The 20135-nt window shown below is 41.0% G+C and overlaps 1 protein-coding gene across 20 annotated transcripts in view; it reads right to left on the reverse strand.

The window, feature by feature from the left end:
• Positions 1-20135, reverse strand: part of LRMDA (leucine rich melanocyte differentiation associated) — a 1434085-nt gene that overhangs the window by 765622 nt on the left and 648328 nt on the right. The window lies entirely within an intron of this gene.

Consider the following 20135-nt stretch of genomic DNA (forward strand, 5'->3'; position numbering starts at 1 on the left):
GGTTCTGGATACTCAAGGGGGTACTCTTAGAGCAATAAATTAAGGGAAACATCCACAAAACGGAGGCAGAAGCCAACAAGGATGGCTCAGGTGGACTTAGTCCTGAAAGCACTCAAGCCCAAAGAGGCAGCTGGCCAAGGCAGAATGAGATCCTTGGACTCAAAGCCAACTGTTTAAATACTTGTGCTCTCTTCATATCCTTATGTTATCCTGAGAACTGTTGTAGCTTTTCTCATCTGTGATAAAGATGAACATCCAAGAGAAAAGAGCTTACACCTGGGACTAGAATGGCAGCAGTGATCACAGGCAAAGCGGACAGCTGGACCATCAGTCCTGCTCATCCAGAAGAGTCTCCTCTGAGCATGCATCTTAGAAGGTGGTGAGTTCCATCTTCACTAAGGAAGGTGGCATTTCTTATACTACCTTCAAGTCCTCAAAACTTACCCATCCCACTTGCTAATCCTTTCTATTCCTAACCTCTAAGCTTAGTTTGCTTGATATTCATCTAAACCCTAATAATAGGTCTAACTATGTTTCCCTTCCCAGCAACATAATTCACTCACTCATTGATCTCCACAACTACTGACCATTTTACATGCGCCCAGTACTGCACTAGCGTGGGGCAAGACAAACGTAAGTAGGATGGGGCCCTCCAGGAACTGACATATTCACTAGGAAACAACTTGCAGAAAGAACCTTAACCTAAGGGGGTGACTCTTTTGGTAGACCTTTGAGAGGTGCTATCAAGACCGCAGAGGGAAATATTGTAGTTTAGTGGGGTGCTGTGGAGTTTCTACACACTCAAGAAGGCAGCCATACCCTTTCCTATGAATGAAGCCAAAGCAATACACAGAACTATTTCACTGGAAGAGTCAGGAAAGCATGCAAGAATGTCAACTTCCCTTCTGAAGGATGCCACCCTCGATGAGGAAAGAGGATCCCTCTGCCCAGAGGTGAGGGGTCCACCCATATGGGCCAGGCACAAGGGAAGGTGACTGTGCTGAAGAACAAGAATGAGATAAGCCACCGACCTAGTCAAGCCTACTCCTCTGGGCAAACTACCTACCTGGTCAAGGCGCCGTCCTCCTCACCCGTGAACCAGCTAGCAATGCCTGTACCTACCACAGTTGCTGCAGAGGAGCCCTCCTCAAAGCGTGGTCCGTGGCCCAGGACCATCGACTTCAGCTGGGAACTTGGTAGAAATGCAAATTTTCAGACTAGAGCCCAGATCTACTAAATCAGTAATGTTGGGATGGGGTCCAGCTGATTCTAATATACTATATTACATTCTAATATACTAAGATTGAGAACAACTGATGCATTATTGAGTAAAAGGGCTGGTGCTTATTAAGTACCTAGCAAGGTGCCGAGTGTGTAGGAAGCCCTCAAAGTCTGGTGGTTCTAAGTGACTCTGGCTGTGTTATGAGACCCTGGGAAGTCACCTGGAAGAGGATATGAAGAAGGGGAATTTATTTTTCCCAGAGTTAAACCAAAAGGGAACTTCAAGTGTACTTCTCCAAGTATGCCCCTCCAGAAGCCCCTGACTGTTTATTAAAATGCAGATCTCTAGGTCACACATCAGGCCCACGAATACAAACTTGGTGAGCAGGACCTGAGAACCTACAATTCCAAAAGTATATACTCTTATGCAGGAGTCAACCAAGTAGATACGCTCCCACTTTCCTTCATCCATGCCTGCACCTACCTCTTGCCAAGACTCTCTCTCTCTCTCTCTCTCCCTCACCTCTCCCCCTCTGGATTTCTACACTGCTTTTCCCATTTCTAGCCTTCTTTCCCTACCAGCCCATCCTTCCAAATCACGACTTGGAGTGATTTTTCTAAAATATAAATCAAAGCATTTCACTTCCCATTTAAAAATTAAAACAAACAGCACCAACAACTTGTTTACAAGACAGTATTCCAAGTCCTTGGGCCACCCTACGAGCCCCTCACCAGACTGAATCCAACCTCAGTTGGAACCACTTCTCTTCCTGCACTGAATGTTCTGCCCAAATCCAATCGCTGCTCCCGAACAGGCCTGGGTCTTCCCTCTGAAAGAAATGACCATCTGCCCGTTTTCCATAAGGATGAGCCTCTCTACCTTCTCCCAACTCCTTTACTACTGCATCAACCACTGAAGTGTTTTCTGCCTTCTTTGCTAAACCAGGAGCTCCAAATAAGAAGAAACTTGTTTTTGCATAGTCCATATTTTGAAAAAAATCTTACCAAAATTAGCATGGAGTTTGGAGATGCAGTACCAGCTATCTTCACTCCCCTCCACCTAACCAACTGGCTGGGGTGACCCCATTGTGACACCCCACTCCAAAACACACAGCTCCTACCCCCTTTCCCCACTGTAAAGTGTACACTGACAGCTACACTAAGCACCTCTTCAATACTCAACATGATTGAGGCCAGTAGTAGTCAAGTAATTGATACTGATAATTGTTAAAGTTAGAGCTTTAACACAGATATCCAATAATGACCCCCAATTACCCTCACTGCCTAGCTGGATGTACACACACACGTGTGGCTCAGTGAGCCTAAGGGTCACTGAACTAAAGTGACAGGGAAGATGGAAGCTAAAATGTGAGTTGAGTAGTTGTACTTCTTTCCATTCATCCCACTAAGCAGAGCAGGGGATCAAATCTTCCATTGTTTATCCTTTCACTGCCATTACTATATATATTAAATATATATATATATAATAAACAAAAACTCACAGGATGGTTTCAATATTCTTAAAGTACTGCTAAAAATATTCCCAATATTTTTACAGCAAAGTGTTGCTTGAAGAACACCAAGTCATGCAGACAAAATACCTGGGTCTCTTTGAAACCAAACTGCCTTACGTTGGCAGTGTAACCTAAGGCAAGTCACTAAAACTCTTGAGCCTCAGCTCTAAAGTAGGATCACTTCTTTATGTTGGACCAAAATCACAGAATTGCTATGAGGATCATCTGCCATAGCATGGAGAAATGTGCTTGGTAAATATAATTCATTTTCAAAACCATTCTGTCCCATTTTAACAGGCAGACAGAGAAACAAGAAAGGGTTTTTTTTTTCTAGACACTAGCACATCCCTTTGGAATTTCACTTCTTCCTAGAACCTCTGCCTCCCCACTCCCCAGCAGACCTGATGCTACACATGGACAAGACAGTCATGATTGGTTACAGTTTCACCACCTCTCCTTGCTGCTACTCTGTACTGATGACGTTAGCTGGAGGACTGCCAGGGGTTAGAGAGAAAAACTAACCAAACTGATCATAAAACCATTTGAAATACATATGAGCACGGTCAACAAACTAAGTAAAAATCACTCACATTTCTATTCTCTGCCCATCATCATATATGGGGCACAAACGTAACCTGCTACAAATGAATTACCAGTTTCAAGTGCCTGAGAGTCATAGTCTTGTAATTCTGAAAAAGTAACCCATGTATCTCATGCCTCGGGTTTATAACAAAGACAGTTCCATGAACTAAACCCCAAAGAACCAAGCCAGTTGAAAATTTTAAACATTTACTCCAAACTTTTCATTATGGGTTATAGTCTTCTCAAACATTTCATCAAGCTTTTTTTCTCTCTCTGGTTGAAATCTCAATCACTAAAAGGATTCATAGGCAATAACGTAGAATCAAAAGGGGAGATTAAATACAAATTAAGCTTTCATTTGTACTGTTTTTCCAGACTGAATTAAAGTGATTGAGTTAACTTTGGTGTAAAGTAAATTTTACAGCTGTTGGAAATGACAGAATGTAAATTGGATTATACTATTTAAATATTTTACAAATAATTGAAATGGTATTCTTATAAGTTATGTTCCAATATTCATGTTCAAACATAGTAGATCATGCTGACTGGCTCTAAATATATATCTTTCCTTTTGCTTGATATTCCCTCCATTACCAAAATGAAACTCAAGGAAATGCACATCGAGATAGGTCAGGGGCACCAATTAAGATGGTGTGAATACAAAAGCATGACAGTATAAAATTTAACCCATTCAAATTAATTCATTCCCAAAGATATTCATTGATTAAAGAAGACTAAACAAGATACTAGATATAATGACCAAGCAACCGGCCTCATTCTGAGAACAAAGACAAGCTCGAATAAAACTGCTTTCTACGGCAGAATAATACAAATGCATAACAACAGGCAGGAAGTGAAGGGGGGGGTAAGGAGGTAGACTGGAAAAGGCGTTAAGAAAAATATATTTAGGTTGGGTTTTGAAAGATGGGTAGAATTTCCATAGGTAAACACTGTAAGAAGTATCTATGTAAAGCAAGAGAGGAATAAATAGTCTCAATTCATGGGGATGGGAAAACACGGAACATACTGGGAGAACAATGAAGAGAAGAAGGAAAAAAAAGACACAAAAAGTGAGAACGCTTAGAGAAGTAGTTTGATGTTCTCTCAATCTTTCAACATTGGCTGCCCATAAGATCTGTTGGAAAATATAAAGAAAGGTAAAAAGGCAAGAGCACTGTCCTCAAAAATTTGGATTTTAGCAGTTAAGACTTGTAACCAAATAAATTCAAAGTAAAAAGCAAAAAGTACCATACAATGGTAGAGAAACAGCATTTGGTAAATAAGTGGAGAGAAAGGTCACTGCTGAGCCATGTGGAGACAAGCCTGAATTTTCACCTGATGGACATGGGAAAATTAACGCATTCATTTACTCACTAAAAATTTACTTACGTTTTTGTTTCCTTCATATGTTGGATACTGAGTAAAATCATGGGGAAACAAAGACAAACAAGAAGTCTCTGCCCTTAAAACACAACTGGATTGAAGTAGAGGGTAAAGGTGAGTAGGAAGAGAGAATACTGGGAAGACAGGCTAGTACCAAACCCAAAAGAGGCCAGGATTTCAGAACACATTCAGCCCTGTATTAGGGAGGCTTGTCAAGCCACAGAGGATGTATGAGAAGAGGCTTTAAGAAACTGGCCTGTGTCTTGGCTTAAATCCCCCTAAGAGCCTGAGATGAGCCCATAGACACAGAAAGTTTATTTGAGACATGATCTCAGAGAATAGGAGTGAGAGAGGGAAGGAGGGAAATCAAACCTAAAGGGGCATTATCAAGGTCCCTGCTCTTGGCAGTGGAGCACAACATCTCCAGAACACCTAGAAGCACAGAGAATGCCTCCCAGAGCTGTCAGTCCAAAGGACAGAAGGCCAGGAAGTTATCCATTAAGCTTCAGTCCCCTGTTGATTGACAGCTGCCCCTACAGGGGCCATTGGGTCTTTGGCACATCCTGGCTGCATTTAGAGCATGTGCAGACTCACACAGCTCCCTGGAAGGTTGTAGGGACAGAAAGCCCAAAGATTCATGGAGCAACATGAGATGAGACACTGTCAGATGGAGTCTGAGGTACATGGACATGTGTGCTGTAGCTGTGCCTGAAGTAGGAGGTGGGCTGAGGGGATGTGAGGAGGCCTCAAGACTGTCTGCTAGATTCAGGCAGCATCTTGCACACAGGGTAGGGTTAAAGAGAAGGAGCTGCAAAAAAAAACAGTCATCAGGCTCTTGGAAAGAGAAAGACAACAGACATCTGGATGAAGATGGTCGGGCTAGTGAGAAGGAGACGGATGTTGAAACCCTCATCAAGAATTCAGCAAGTGATTAACTGTGTGGAGCTAGGGAGATAAACCAGATAAAAATTGAGGTTTTAAACCTCCATGACTGAGAACAAGATAGTGTTATGGACAGAATACAAGAAAGCACAAGAAAAGTAGCTAAAGGGATGTTGATGCCCAGGATAAAGATGGAAATACAGGACCAGCATTTTGGAGAGAACAACTTGAAAATCATCAGGATAGAGAGAGCAGCAGAATTCACAATTTTGCTAAAAGGACTGTGTAAGAAGGGGAAAATAAAGATTAGAAATAAAAGAAATATCCCAATTTAATGAAAGGGCACAAAAGATGAGACAGAAGGAGGCAAAATCACCACATAAAAACAGACAGAAAATAGAGAATTTTAGAAAGGAGAGATGTACCAACAGGATGAAATGATATAGAGAGGACAGAACAATAGAGACCAAGAAGTACCCACTGGATGTGGTGCCTGGGAAGTCACAGGAGAGCATCAAAGGTAGTGTCTCCATAGAGTAGTAGTAGGCTAGTTCCAGGGTCTAGGTTGACAAAGATCTAAGGAATGAGAAAGGGAGTCGGTCTTTAGGCCTAAGGAATGAGAAAGGGAGTCAGTCTTTTTAACAAAGGGTTCCTCATCTGAATTCCAGAATGTGATTTCTTCAAACATTTCTCTTAGTTCTCCCAAGGATGGTACATAACTACTACCTTTCTATATACACAGAAGTCAATTCCCTATAGACAATGGATGACTTAGGACAGGGGTTGACAATATCTGTAAATGGTCATATGGTCTCTGTCACAACTATTCATCTGCTGTTGTAGTGCCAAAGCACCATAGACAATTCCAAAATAAATGGGTGTTCTAGTTTGCTAGCTGTTGGAATGCAATATACCAAAAACAAAATGGCTTTTAAAAGGAGGAATTTAATAAGTTGCTAGTTTATGGTTCTAAGGCTGAGAAAATGTCCCAATTAAAACAAGTCTATAGAAATATCCAATCTAAGGCACCCAGGGAAAGATACCTTGGTTCAAGGAGGCTGATGACGTTCAACGTTTCTCTCTCAGCTGGAAGGGCACATGGTGAATATGGTGGTGTCTGATGGCTTTCTTGTGGCTCTACAGAAAGGACTCTCTCCAAAATGTTTCTTCTTTTAAAAGGATTCTAGTAAGCAACTCCACCTTCAATGGGTGGAGACACACCTCCAGGGAAATCATCTAATCAAAAGTTACCACCCATAGTTGGGTGGGTCACTTCTCCAAGGAAACAATCAAAATGCTCCCACCCAGCAATATTGAATGAGGATTAAAGGACATGGCTTTTCTGGGGTCCACTACAGATTCAATTTGGCACAACGGATGTGGCTGTCTTTCAGTGAGACTTTACTTATGTACACTGAACTTTGAATTTCATTTCTTTTCATGGGCCAAGAATTACTATTTGAAAAAATGTTTTCAATCTTTTAAAAATGCAATAACCACTCTTACTTAGTTCATGAGCATCACTAAAAATAGGTGAGAGGTCTGATTTGGCCCTTGAGGCATAGTTTGCCCCTGCCTTAGGATATTCAAGCTTAGATATTGCCCAGGATCCTAGCTGAGATGTACTATGAGACTATAAATAAATGAAGAATCAGGGCAAAACAACAGCAGGAGGGACAGGATCAAAAAACTGCTTTTAGAGTAAGGAAAACGCATGCATTGTGACAGTTTAATAGAGAATTATCTTGTATCTTTGAAGATACAAGGCAAAGTAGAGGTTACTGGAAGATCAACTCCTAGATGAGGCAGGAGACAGGATGGAGGAGTTAGGCTGGGTGAAGAAGAGAGCACCATCTTCTGAGATGGCAAGTGAAACAGGAAGACAGGCTGGAACCACATTATGGAAGACCGAAATCCAACCTGAAGAGTTCACACTTCATCAGCTGAGCAATGATGGCCGCGAAAGGTGTTTAGGTTGAGGAACAGGAATCAGGAATTCAAGGAGGCTACCCACTGCATAGTGGCTAAATAAGCAAACCCTCTGTCTATATTTATGTTTACATAAGACAGGTATCACCAGAATACAAGAAGCTAGAATTATGTGATAGACTCTCTTGCTCAAAATACCTGCTCCACAAATGCATTCTTGAAGGAAACATAAGACTAGCTGACATACTCAGACAATTAGTTTGGCACATCCATATATATATATGTATGTCCTTATCCTAAAAATATATGAATATTGCACATAGGTACGGAGGTCCATGATCTGGGCCTATAGAGGTTTCAGTTTGGAAATGGAGTGATACAGTAACCAAGTGCATGATTCCAGCACAGTTAAGTTAGCCTCTCTGAGCCACACCTTCCTCAGGGTCTAATGGGGATTAGAAAGTTGGTTCCACGTACCTCAAACATGTGCTATGAACATCAAAGAATAAGTAGAAGTGAAAATGCATTGAAAGTATAACAAGCTACACAGAAGGAACATTGCAGCAAAAAATAAAGTTCTATGATGTCACTTTCCAGAGCAACCTCTCTACTCTTTTCTCTTATTTCATATTGGAATGTTTCTCCAATGGAGTGGGAATAAACAGTATCAGTGAGATCCACCCTGTTCGATAGACATTCTATTTGGCTGATCTGCAAGCTCCATCCTTTTTCTTGAAACAATGACCTTTTTTTGAGAACAACACACTCTTACTAGAAGAAGGTGTGGTCCTAGGGCAGGCTCAAGCAGCCTAGTGTGTGCTGAAGATAATAATGAGGACCTCCTGGGTAAGGGAGAATTTAGATATGCCATGGAGGTTAACCAGGATCAGACAGAGAGGAGGGTGGGGCTTTGTGAGCAGTGGGACAGCACACACTACACAGATCATTTTACTAGGCTGAGCTTCAGAATGCACTGGTAGGAAGAACCCAAAAAGTGGGAGAGTCTCCATATGGGGTGATGGAAAATTTGGGCACACCTTTGTGAATGTAATTGTGCTGGTTTGAAAGGATGTATGTACCCTAGAAAAGCCATGTTTAAATCCTAATCCCATTTTGTAAAGGCAGCAATTTATTCTAATCCTTATTCAGTACTGTATATTTGACACTATAATTAGATCACCACCCTGAAGATGTAGCCAGTAAAAGTTAGAGTTCTCTAGAGAAAACAGAATCAACAAGAAATATTCGTAAATATAAAATTTATAAAAGTGTCTCACACAACCGTGGGAACAGAGAGTCCAAAATCTTCAGGGCAGGCTGCGAAGCTGATGACTCTGATGGAGGGTCTGGATGAACTCCACAGGAGAGGCTCACCAGCCAAAGAAGGAAGAGAGCCTGTCTTTCTCAATCCTCCTTAAAAGGCTTCCAGGGATTAGATGAAGCATCACTTATTAAAGAAGAAACACCCCTTGGCTGATTACAAATGGAATCAGTTGTGGATGTAGCCAAAGTGATCATGATTTAATTCTATGAAATGTCTTCATAGCAAAAGACAGGCCAGCATTTGCCCAGCCAAACAGGTACCACCCACCTGGCCAAGCTGGCACATGAATCTGACCATGACAGTCCAGCCCTTGTCAACTTAGCAGCTACACTCATCATCTTAAATGATACCTAATTTCTAAAGAGAAAACAATAAAACACACATTTTGTTTCTAACCTAACAATACTCAGCTGTCCTGCATATAACTGGAAACACATTAAAAATCTCTCCAGAATAGGGTACAAGTCCTTGGGTAATATTCATTCCTCAACTTGCTATCTTACAACCTAAATAGTATAACATGAAAAGAACAGCATTATAATCATCGTTTCTGTAACTGATCATGTGGCTGTAGTTCATATTTATCACTACCTTCTTCCACTACCCATTCCATGTTCTCTTTACCCTCAGTGAGCACTTCAGCTGGCTGTGGTTCTTTGCCTGGTGGGGTGACCCAAACCTTCATTTCTGAAGTTTCAGACCCATTGGTAGTCCTGCCTGGATTGGGTTGCTGCAGTTTTCCATTGATTTTAATGACAGGGCATGGTAGTATTAAAAGACAACCTAGGGGATCTCCTATATTCCAGGAAAACTCTTCTTTATCTCCATTGCGTAATTGCAGTTCTATTTCCCCTGACAGTCAGAGTCAATCAGTCCACCCAGTAATGTAATCCCCTTTTTGGCTTGTTGATCCAGGGGCATGAGTAGCCCAAAGTGACCAAGTGGCAGTTTTAGATTCCAGTTCAATGGAATCATTGTTGTGTCTCCTGGTGGAAGCTCTCCCTCTTTTGGAACTAAAACCTGTAGACCAGCAGAGCTCAGGGTCGCAGGGGCAGGAAGCAAAAATTTTCCTAGTGGATCACTAGGGGTAATAGTGAGTGGTGCCACTCCCATTTCCAACCCTTGGTTCTTGGAACCATGGATGCTCCTGGCTATGGGAGAGACAGCACCATACAGTGGATGCTGATTCAGAGCATACGCAGCTTCCTGGAAAATACTACCGCAGCCCTTAAAGGTATTGCCACCTAGTTAGCACTGTAATTGAGTTTTCAAAAGGCCATTTCACCGTTCTATCAATCCAGTTGCTTCTGGATGATGGTGAGCATGGTAAGACCAGAGAATTCCATGAGCATGTGCCCATTCCTGCATTTCATTTGCTGTGAAGGGTGTTCTCTATCAGAAGCAATACTATATGGAATATCATGAAGATGGACAAGGCATTCTGTAAGCCCACAGATGGTAGTTTTGGCAGAAGCATTGTGTGCATGGAAAGCAAACCCATATCCACAGTATGTGTCCATTCCAATTAGAACAAATCATTGCCTCTTCCAGGAAGGGAGTGGTCCAATGTAATCAACCTGCCACCATGTAGCTGGCTGGTCACCTCAGGGAATGGTGCCATATTGGAGGCTGAGTGTAGGTCTCTGCTGCTGGCAGATTGGGCACTCAGCAGTGGCTGTAACCAGGTCAGCCTTGGTAAGTGGAAGTCCATGTTGCTGAGCCCATGCATAACCTCCATCCCTACCACCATGGCCACTATGTTCATGAGCCCATTCGGCAATGACAGGAGTTTCCTGGGAAAGAAGCTGACTGGTATCCACAGAATGGGTCATCTTATCCATGTGATCATTAAAACCTTCCTCTGCTGAAGTCACCCTCTCTGGTACGCATTCACATGGGACAAAAATATCTTCGTGTTTTTAGCCTACTCAGAAAGGTCTATCCACATACTCTTACCCAGTCTTGCTTGTCACCAATTTTTCAATTATAGTCTTTCCAAGTCCCTGACCATCCAGCCAAACCATTAGCAACAGCCCATAAGTCAGTATATAAACGCACCTCTGGCCAGTTCTCCTTCCAAGCAAAATGAACAACCAGGTGCACCATTTGAAGTTCTGTCCACTGAGAGGATTTTCCCTCACCGCTGTCCTTCAAGGACACCCCAGAAAGGAGTTGTAGTGCTACAGCTGCCACTGTCAAGTGGTACCTGCATATCATGCTGAACCATCTGTAAACCAGGACTGAGTTTTCTCTTCGTCAGTCAATTCACTCTAAGGAACTCCCCAAGAGGCCATAGCTCTAGTCTGGGAAAGAGAAGGTAATGTGGCAAGAGTGGAGACCATGGGCATTTGGGCGACTTCCTCATGTAACTTACTTGTGCCTTCAGGACCTGCTCTGGCTCTATCTTGTATATACTATTTTCATTTTATGATGGAGTGCTGCTGTACATGCCCAACTTTATGGCTTGGTGGGTCAGACAACACCCAGCTCACAATAGGCAACTCAGGTCTCATGGAAATTTGATGGCCCAAGGTTAAGCATTCAGTTTCTACTAAGGCCCAGTAGTAGGCCAAAAGCTGTTTCTCAAAAGGAGAGTAGTTATCTGCAGCAGATGATAAAACTTTGCTCCAAAATCCTAAGGGTCAGTGTTGTGATTCTCCCATAGGACATGCCAAGGGCTCCAAACAGCATCTCTATTTGCCACTGACACTTCCAGCACCATTGGATCTGCTGGATCATATGGCCCAAGTGGCAGAGCATCTTGCACAGCAGACTGGACCTGTCACAGAGCCTCCTTTAGTTCAGGTCCCCACTCAAAATTAACAGCTTTTCTGGTCACTCGATAAATGGGCTGGAGTAGCACACCCAAATGAGGAATATGTTGTCACCAAAATCCAAAGACACCAAGTAGGTGTTGTGCCTCTTTTTTGGTTGTGTGAGGGGCCAGATGCAGCAATTTATCCTTCACCTTAAAAGGGATATCTCAACATGCCCCAAACCAATGGGCACATAGAAATTTCACTGAGGTGGAAGGCCCCTGTATTTTTTATGGATTTATCTCCCATCCTCTGACATGCAAATGCCTTATCAGTAAGTCTAGTGTAGTTGCTACTTCTTGCTCACTAGCTCCAATCAACATGATATCATCCATAGAATGGGCCAGTGCAATATCTTGTGGGAGGGAGAAACGATCAAGGTTCCTGTGGACAAGATTATGACACAGGGCTGGAGAGTTGATACACCCAAGGTAGGATAGTGAAAGTATATTGCTGACCTTGCCAGCTGAAAGCAAACTGTTTCTGGTGGTCCTTGCTAATAGCTATTTTAAAAAAAAAAATCATTTGCCAGATCAATAGCTGCATACCAGGTACTAGGGGATGTATTGATTTGCTCAAGCAATGATACAACATCTGGAACAGCAGCTGGAATTGGAGTTACCACCTGGTTGAGTTTACAATAATCCACTGTCATCCTCCAAGACCCGTCTGTTTTCTGCACAGGCCAAATAGGAGAGTTGAATAGGGATGTGGTGGGAATCACCACCCTTGCATCCTTCAACTCCTTAGGAGTGGTGGTAGTCTCTGAAATCCCTCCAGGAATCCAGTATTGCTTCTAATTTACTATTTTGCTAGGTAGGGCAGTTCTAGTGGCTTCCACTTGGCTCTTTCCACCATAATAGCCCTCACTGCATGAGTTAGAGAGCCAATGTGGGGACTCTGCCAGTTGCTCTGTATGTCTATACCAATTATGCATTTTGGGACTGGGGAAATAACTACAGAATGTGTCTGAAGCCCCACTAGACCCACTGTAAGATGGATCTAAACTAAAACTCCATTGATCACCTGGCCTCCATAAGCCCCCACTCTGACTGGTGGACCAGAGTGACATTTTGGGTCCCCTGGAATTAATATCACTTCTGAACCAGTGCCTAATAATGCCCAAAATATCTGATCATTTCCTTTTCCCCAGTGCACAGTTACCCTGGTCAAAGGCCGTTCGTCTCCTTGGGGAAGGCTTGGAGAAAGATTAACAGTAAAAATTTGTGGGAGTGGAACAGGTTTCTCCCCCCAAGGGACCTGGCCTCCCCTTCATTCAAGGGGCTCAGAGTCTGTAAACTGTCTCAAGTTTGGAAATTGATTAAGGGGCCATGACTCTGTCTTTTTGTAATTCAAGTTAGACTTTTGTTCACTTGACCTAGAACTCTTGTTTATACAGCTCAAACAAGAATTTAGTAGACTGTCCTTCTATTGTATTTCTAGGTACCCCATGACTTACTAGCCAATGCCACAAATCTCTGTGAGTCAGATTATTTTGACTCCTGCTTCGAGTTTGCTATCTATTGTAAGAGCCATGTCTATCCTGTCTTTGGTGATTAAGTGCTGTCACCTGGCTTCTGCCAACTCAGGATCCGGTCATACCCATTGTGTTTAAGAATTCCAGCTCAGTGACAGCAGTTCTCACAATAATATGTGACCTACAGAGAAGTGCAACTACAGAGCTCTTCAGGCATGATAGCGCTAGTCTCACAAATTTATTTCTCACTGTTCTGGTAAAAGGTGCATCTTTCGGACATTCCTGGGGTATAAGAGCAGGCTTTGCATGATAAATCCACTCTAACATTCCAATGTCTCTAAGCCTCTGGATCCCCTCATCTACATTATACCAGGGCACTCCTGGATTGCCCTGGATTTCAGCCCTTAGCGGCACTAAGGACTCTGATTCCCATAATCAGAATGACACTCCCAATCCAGGGCAGTTCTGGCATTTCGACCTCAGGTAATTTTGGCCATCTTTTGATCCATATTTCAGCCAACCATCCAAACAAAGTGTTAATGCCTTTTCTAACCCCTTGAGCTATAACAATGAATGCAGTATCTCTGCTTAGTGGGCCCATATCAATAAATTCAGCCTGATTTGGCCTTATATTCTATATTCTTCCCACCATTAGGAATATAGTAGTCACTTTAACAGCAGAAAGCATGCAAGACTGAGATTTCAGTTTATGTTTTAAAGTTGCTACTCTAACAATAAGATTCTGAGTCTGATTTTCAGAGATCTCAAGTCTATGGCTACAGGAAATAAGATTTTCCTTCAGGACACTCACAGAAACGTCTACATCTGTCAGTCAGCACTTAAGCTTCTCATTTGAAGCCTTAAGCCCATCCCTTTCACTCCATGGATTGGGAGTATCATTCTGATTATGGGAATCAGAGTCCTTAGTGCCACTGAGTTCAGTCAGTTTAGAAAACCATTCATAAAAACCCATTTTAAGGTTCTGTTTCTTAAAAACCACTCCTGGTACCAAGTTGTATTAGTTAGGGTTCTCTAGAGAAACAGAATCAACAGGAAATACTCATAAATAAAAAATTTACAAAAGTGCCTCACATAACTGTGGGAACATAGAGTCCAGAATCTGCAGGGTAGGCTGTGAAGCTGACAACTCTGATGAAGGGTGTGGATGAACTCCACAGGAGAGGCTTGCTAACCAAAGGAGGAAGAGAGCCTGTCTCTTCTAAATCCACCTTAAAAGGCTTCCAGTGATGAGATTAAGAATTATTCATTAAAGAAGATACTCCCCTTGACTGACTACAAATGGAATCAGCTGTGGATGTAGCCCATGTGATCATGATTTAATTCTATAAAATGTCCCCATAGCAAAAGGCAGGCCAGCACTTGTTCAACCAAACAGGTACCACCACCTGGCCCAGTTGACACATGAAACTGACCATGACATAGCCCAATCAAGAGAGGTTGTTAAGCTGGTTTAGGTGGAGACATGTCTCCACCCATTTGGGTAGGTCTTGATTAGTTTACTGATATCCTATGAAAGAAGAAACATTTTGTAGCATGCGGGAGATTTCTGAGAGAGCAAAGAATGACATAGCCACGAGAAGCAGAGAGTCTACCAGCCAGTGACTCTTGGAGATGAAGAAGGAAAATGCCTCCTGGGGAGCTTCATGAAATAGGAAGACAAGAGAGAAAGCTAACAGATGACACCATGTTTGCCACGTGCCCTTCTCGCTTGAGAGAAAAACTCTGACTGTGCTCATCATGTGCCTTTCCACTTGAGAGAGAAACCCTGAACATCATCGGCCTTCTTGAACCAAGGTATCTTTCCCTGGATGTCTTAGATTGGACATGTCTATAGACTTGTTTTAATTGGGACATTTTCTTGGCCTTAGAACTGTAATCTAGCAACTTATTAAATTCCCCTTTTTACATGCCATTCTGTTTCTGGTATATTGCATTTTGGCAGCTAGCAAACTAGAACAGTAATAAACACCATTGAATTACATATTTGAAAGTGGTTATGATGGGAAATTTTAGGTTGTATGTATATTACCAGAGTAAGAATTTTTAAAACCCAAGAGCTATACAACACAGTGACCCCTAATGTAGACTATGGACAACAAAACTCTTAATCATCATAATATTGTTTCATCAAGTATAGCAAAGTTACCACACTAATTCAAAACGCTAGCAACAGGGAACACTGTGGGGGTAGAGTTGAGGTATATATAGGAACTCTATACTTTCTGCATGATTTTTCTGTAAGCCTACAACTGTTTTAATTTTTTATAAAAAAGTGTGAGAGGCTCAGGAATATGCAGCCAACATCAGAGTCTAAGAGAAATGAGAAACATGATTATTTATTTATTCCTTGCACAGTTCAAATTCTGATTCTGTTTTTCCCGCTGAAACACAACAGCCAAAATCCTCTAATATCACAATAATCACAGTAAGTAGAGCTTAAGTTAGTGAACCATTAAAACTAACCCTGAAGTCTTACATTTGTATACTGCTTTACTGTTTACCAAGAACTTTTGTTTCTCTTAACTCTTTGGACTATGGAACAGTCATGCCATATAGGCAAGGCAAGTGTGATTACTCCCATTTCATAAAAAGAAAGCTGGGGCTCAGAGAGGATAAGGGACCAACCTCAGATTACAAAGCTGGTAACCTGGATTCCCTGCCTCAGAGCCCAGCACCGTTTTCATCATATCCACATGTGTTGGATGAATGCGACCACGGACTCACACTTTAGATTGGCACTATCCTCCTACCGAAAGGGACAACAAAATCTATTCACACCGACAATAGGAAAGTAATAAGACCAAGCAGAATCACAAAACAAAGGCCAGCAAACTACAGCCAGGGCCAAATCCTGGCCACCATCTGTTTTGCTGGTATGTTTTTTCATGTTACTCTTAGTTTTTTCTTTATTATTAGAGAATATAGGTTTACAATAAATCATTTTAAAAATCAGGGTTCCCATATACCCAATAGTTTACACCTTGCATTACAGCAATACGTTTATTACTATTGATGAAAACACATTTTTATAATTATACGATTAACTACAGCCGATGGATTTCACTGTATTGTACACTGCCATGGATTTTTTTTTAATTTTATTATAGTAACATATACAACCTAAATTTTCTCCTTTTCACCACAGTTCAAGTATATAATTCAGTTCTATTAATAACATTCACAGTGTTGTGCTACCTTCACCAGTATCCATTACCAAAACTTCTCCATCATTACAAACAAAAATTCTGCAACCTTTAAGCATTAACTCCCTATCCCCTACCCCCAGTTCGTTCCCTGGTAAACTATACTCTACATTCTGACTCTATCAGTTTACTTCTACTAATTATTTCATATCATTGAGATCATACAATATTTGTCCTTTTCGTATGACTTATTTCACTCAAAATAAGGTCTTCAAGGTTCATCCATGTTCCCCATGTAGAACTTCATTCCCTTTTACAGTTGAATAGGAGTCCATTGTATGTATATGCCACATTTTGTTTACCCATTCATCAGCTGATGGACACTTGGGTTGCTTCCATTTTCTGGCAACTGTGAACAATGTCACCAAGAACATTAATGCGCAAACATTTGTTTGAGTCCATGCTTTTAATTCTTTGAGGGTATATACCTAGAGGTGAGATTGCCAGCTCATATGGTGTGCTGGTTTGAAAGTGTTAGATACCTTCCCCCCCAAGAAAAGCCATGTTCTCTTAATTTCCATTCAATATTGTTCAGAGTGGAACCCTTTGATTAGATTGTTTCCATGGAGATATAATCCACTCAACTGTGGGAGTGAACTTTTGATTAGATGGAGCTGTGACTCTGCCCATTTAAGGTGGGTCTTGATTAGTTTACTGGAGTCCTTTAAAAGGGGAAACATTTTGGAGACAGCTCAGAGCCAGCAGAACCAACATGAGACCCACATGTTTGGAGATGCAAAAAGAAAATGCCCCCGGGGAAGCTGTTTGAATCCAGAAGCCACAGGACCAGCAGACCCCAACCACATACCTCCCCAACTGAGAAAGGCATTCTGGTCCCATCTGTCTTTCTTGGGTCAAGACATCCTTCCATAAACTCCCTTAGTTTGGATATTTTTATAGCTTTAGAACTGTAAACTTGTCATGTAATAAGTTCCCTTTTCAAAAGTCGTTTCATTTCTGGTATTGCATTCCAGCAGCATTAACAAGCCAATAGATATGGTAATTCTTTATTTAATTTTCTGAGGAACTGCCGAACTGTCTTCCACAGCAACTATAATATTTTACATTCCAAGCAACAATGAATGACATTCCTATTTCTCCACATCCTCTCCAACACTTGTAATTTTCCTTTTTGTTTTTAACCATAGTCATTCTAGTGGGTATGAAATAGTATCTCATTTCATATATATGAATACGTTTGATTTGCATCTCTCTAGTGGCTAATGACGTTGAACATCTGTTCATGTGCTTTTTGTCCATTTGCATAACTTATTTGGAGAAATGTCTATTCAGGTGTGGTAGTTAGGTTCAGGTATCAAACTTGGGTAGGTGATGGTACCTGGTTCTGTTGCTGTGGACTTGAATCATTAGCATGTGAAACTCACCTATAGCTGATTATATCTGCAGTCGGCTAAGGGGAATGCCTTCCACAATGAGTGAGGTTTAATTTAATTAATTGGAGGCTTAAAAGAGAGAGGTCAGAAGAGAGCTCAAAGTAGCACAGCCCAAGCAGTACAGCATACCTCATCTCAGCACTCACAGCTCAGCCCAGGGATGTAGGAGGAAATCACCCTGGCAAAAGCGGTTAGATCCCTGATGTCAGGGGAGAAGGCCAGCAGACATTACCTTGCACCTTCCAGTGTAACAGAGAACCTCAGAGGAAAGTTAGCTGACTTTCCTCTGAAGAACTGTAAGGTTTTAGCTATAAAAGCCAATCCAAGTCTGGTATGTTGCATTCTGGCAGCTTTAGAAGACTAAAGCATCAGGTCTTTTACCAATTTTTATATTGGATTGTTGTTGAATTGAAGAATTTCTTTAGATGTTCTTGATATTACACCCGTATGAAATATGTGGTTTCTAAACATTTTTTCCCATTGTACAGGTTGTTGTTTCACTTTCAAAATAAAATTTGATGTGCAAAAGTATTTAATTTTTATGAGGTCCTATTTACCTATTTTTTATTTTGTTGCTTGTGCTTTGGGACTATAGTATAAGAAACCATGCTTAACAGAAGGTTCTGAAGATGTGTCACCATATTTTTTCCCTACCATTTTGTGGTTCTGGTTCTTTATATTTAGGTCTTTGATCCATTTTGTGTTGCTTTTTGTCTGTGGTTTGAGGTAAGGGGCCACCTTCATTCTTCTGCATAAGGACATCAGTTTTCCCAGCATCTTTTGTTGAAGAGACTACTGTTTTACAATTTTATGGTCTTCACCTCCTCATCAAAAATCAGCTGGTCATAAATTATGATACTGACTTCTGAGCTCTCAGTTGATTCTATTGGTCTGTATGTTTGTCCTTGTGCAATTACCATGCTATTTTGGTAACTGTGGCTTTGTAATAAGTTTTGAATCAGGAGTGTGAATCCTCCAACTTTTTTCTTCCTTTTCAAAATGGTTTGGCTATTTGGGGCCCCTTACCCTTCAATATAAGTTTGATGACTGCCTGTTCCATATTTGCAAAGACGGCTGTTGGAATTTGGATTGGGATTGCATTGAATCTAAATCCCTTTGGGTAAAATTGACATCTTAAAAATGATTAGTCTTCGAGCCATGAACACACAATGTCCTTTGATGTATGTAGGTCTTCTTCGTTTCTTTTAGCAATGTTTTGTAGTTTTCTGGGTACAAGGAATTTACATGCTTATTGAATTCCTAAAAAAATTATTCTCTTAGTTGCTATTACAAATGGAATTGTTTTCTTCTTCAGATTGTTCATTTACTGGTGTGTAGAAACACTACTGATAGTTGGGTCTTGATCTTGTACATTGTAGAAATCATCTTTAGCTTGAGGAATTCTGTTGTGGATTTATTTCAGGATTTGCTCTTTATATATCTCTATTTGCTCATCATGTCCAAATAGAGAAAGTTACACAACTTCCTTTTTCAATTCAGATGACTTTAAATTCATTTTCTTGACTAATTGCTCTGGCAAGAAATTCTAGTACACTGTAAAATAACAGTGATGTCAGTAGGCATCCTTAACTTTTGCCTGTCCTTAGAGGGGAAAACTTTCAGTTCTCACCATTAAGTATGATGTTAGTGTGGGGTTTTTTACATATGTCCTTTATTGTGTTGAGGAAGTTTCCTTTTATTCCTAGCTTCTTAAGTGTACTTGTGAAGTCATTTGTCAAATGACTTGTCTACACCATTTGAGATGATCATGTGATTTTTTCCCCTTCATTCTGTTAATGTGGTATATGACATTAATTGATTTTCTTACGTTGAACTACTCTTGCATACTTGGGATAAATCCCACTTGATGAAAGTGCATTATTCTTTTGAATTGCTGTTGGATTCTGTTTGTTAATTATTGTGGAGGAATTTGCATCTCTTTTCATAAAAGACATTTGTCTGTAATTTTCTTTTCTTGTGGTATCTTTATCTGGCTCTATTAGAAGGGTGATGTTGGCCTTGTAGAATGAATTAGAGAGTTTTCATTTCTCTTCAATTCCTTTGGAAGAGTTTAAGCAGGATTGGTGTTAATTTTCCTTGGAATGTCTGGTAAAATTCCCCCACAAAGCCATCTGATTCGGGGCATTTCATTGTTGGGAGGTTTTTGGATAGCCAGTTTGATCTCTTACTAGTTATTAGTGTGCTGAGATCTATTTCTTCTTCAGTCAGTAATTGGTGGGTTTCTACAATTGTGTACCTTTCATCTAGGCTATCTAGATAAATTTGTTGGTGTACAGCTGTTCATAGTATCTTCTTGTAGTCCTTTTTATTTCAGTGGGATTGGTAGTAATGTCTCCCTTTTCATTTCTGATTTTACTTATTTCTGTCT

This window comes from Tamandua tetradactyla, chromosome 13 (assembly GCF_023851605.1).
Source record: "Tamandua tetradactyla isolate mTamTet1 chromosome 13, mTamTet1.pri, whole genome shotgun sequence".
NCBI lineage: Eukaryota > Metazoa > Chordata > Mammalia > Pilosa > Myrmecophagidae > Tamandua > Tamandua tetradactyla.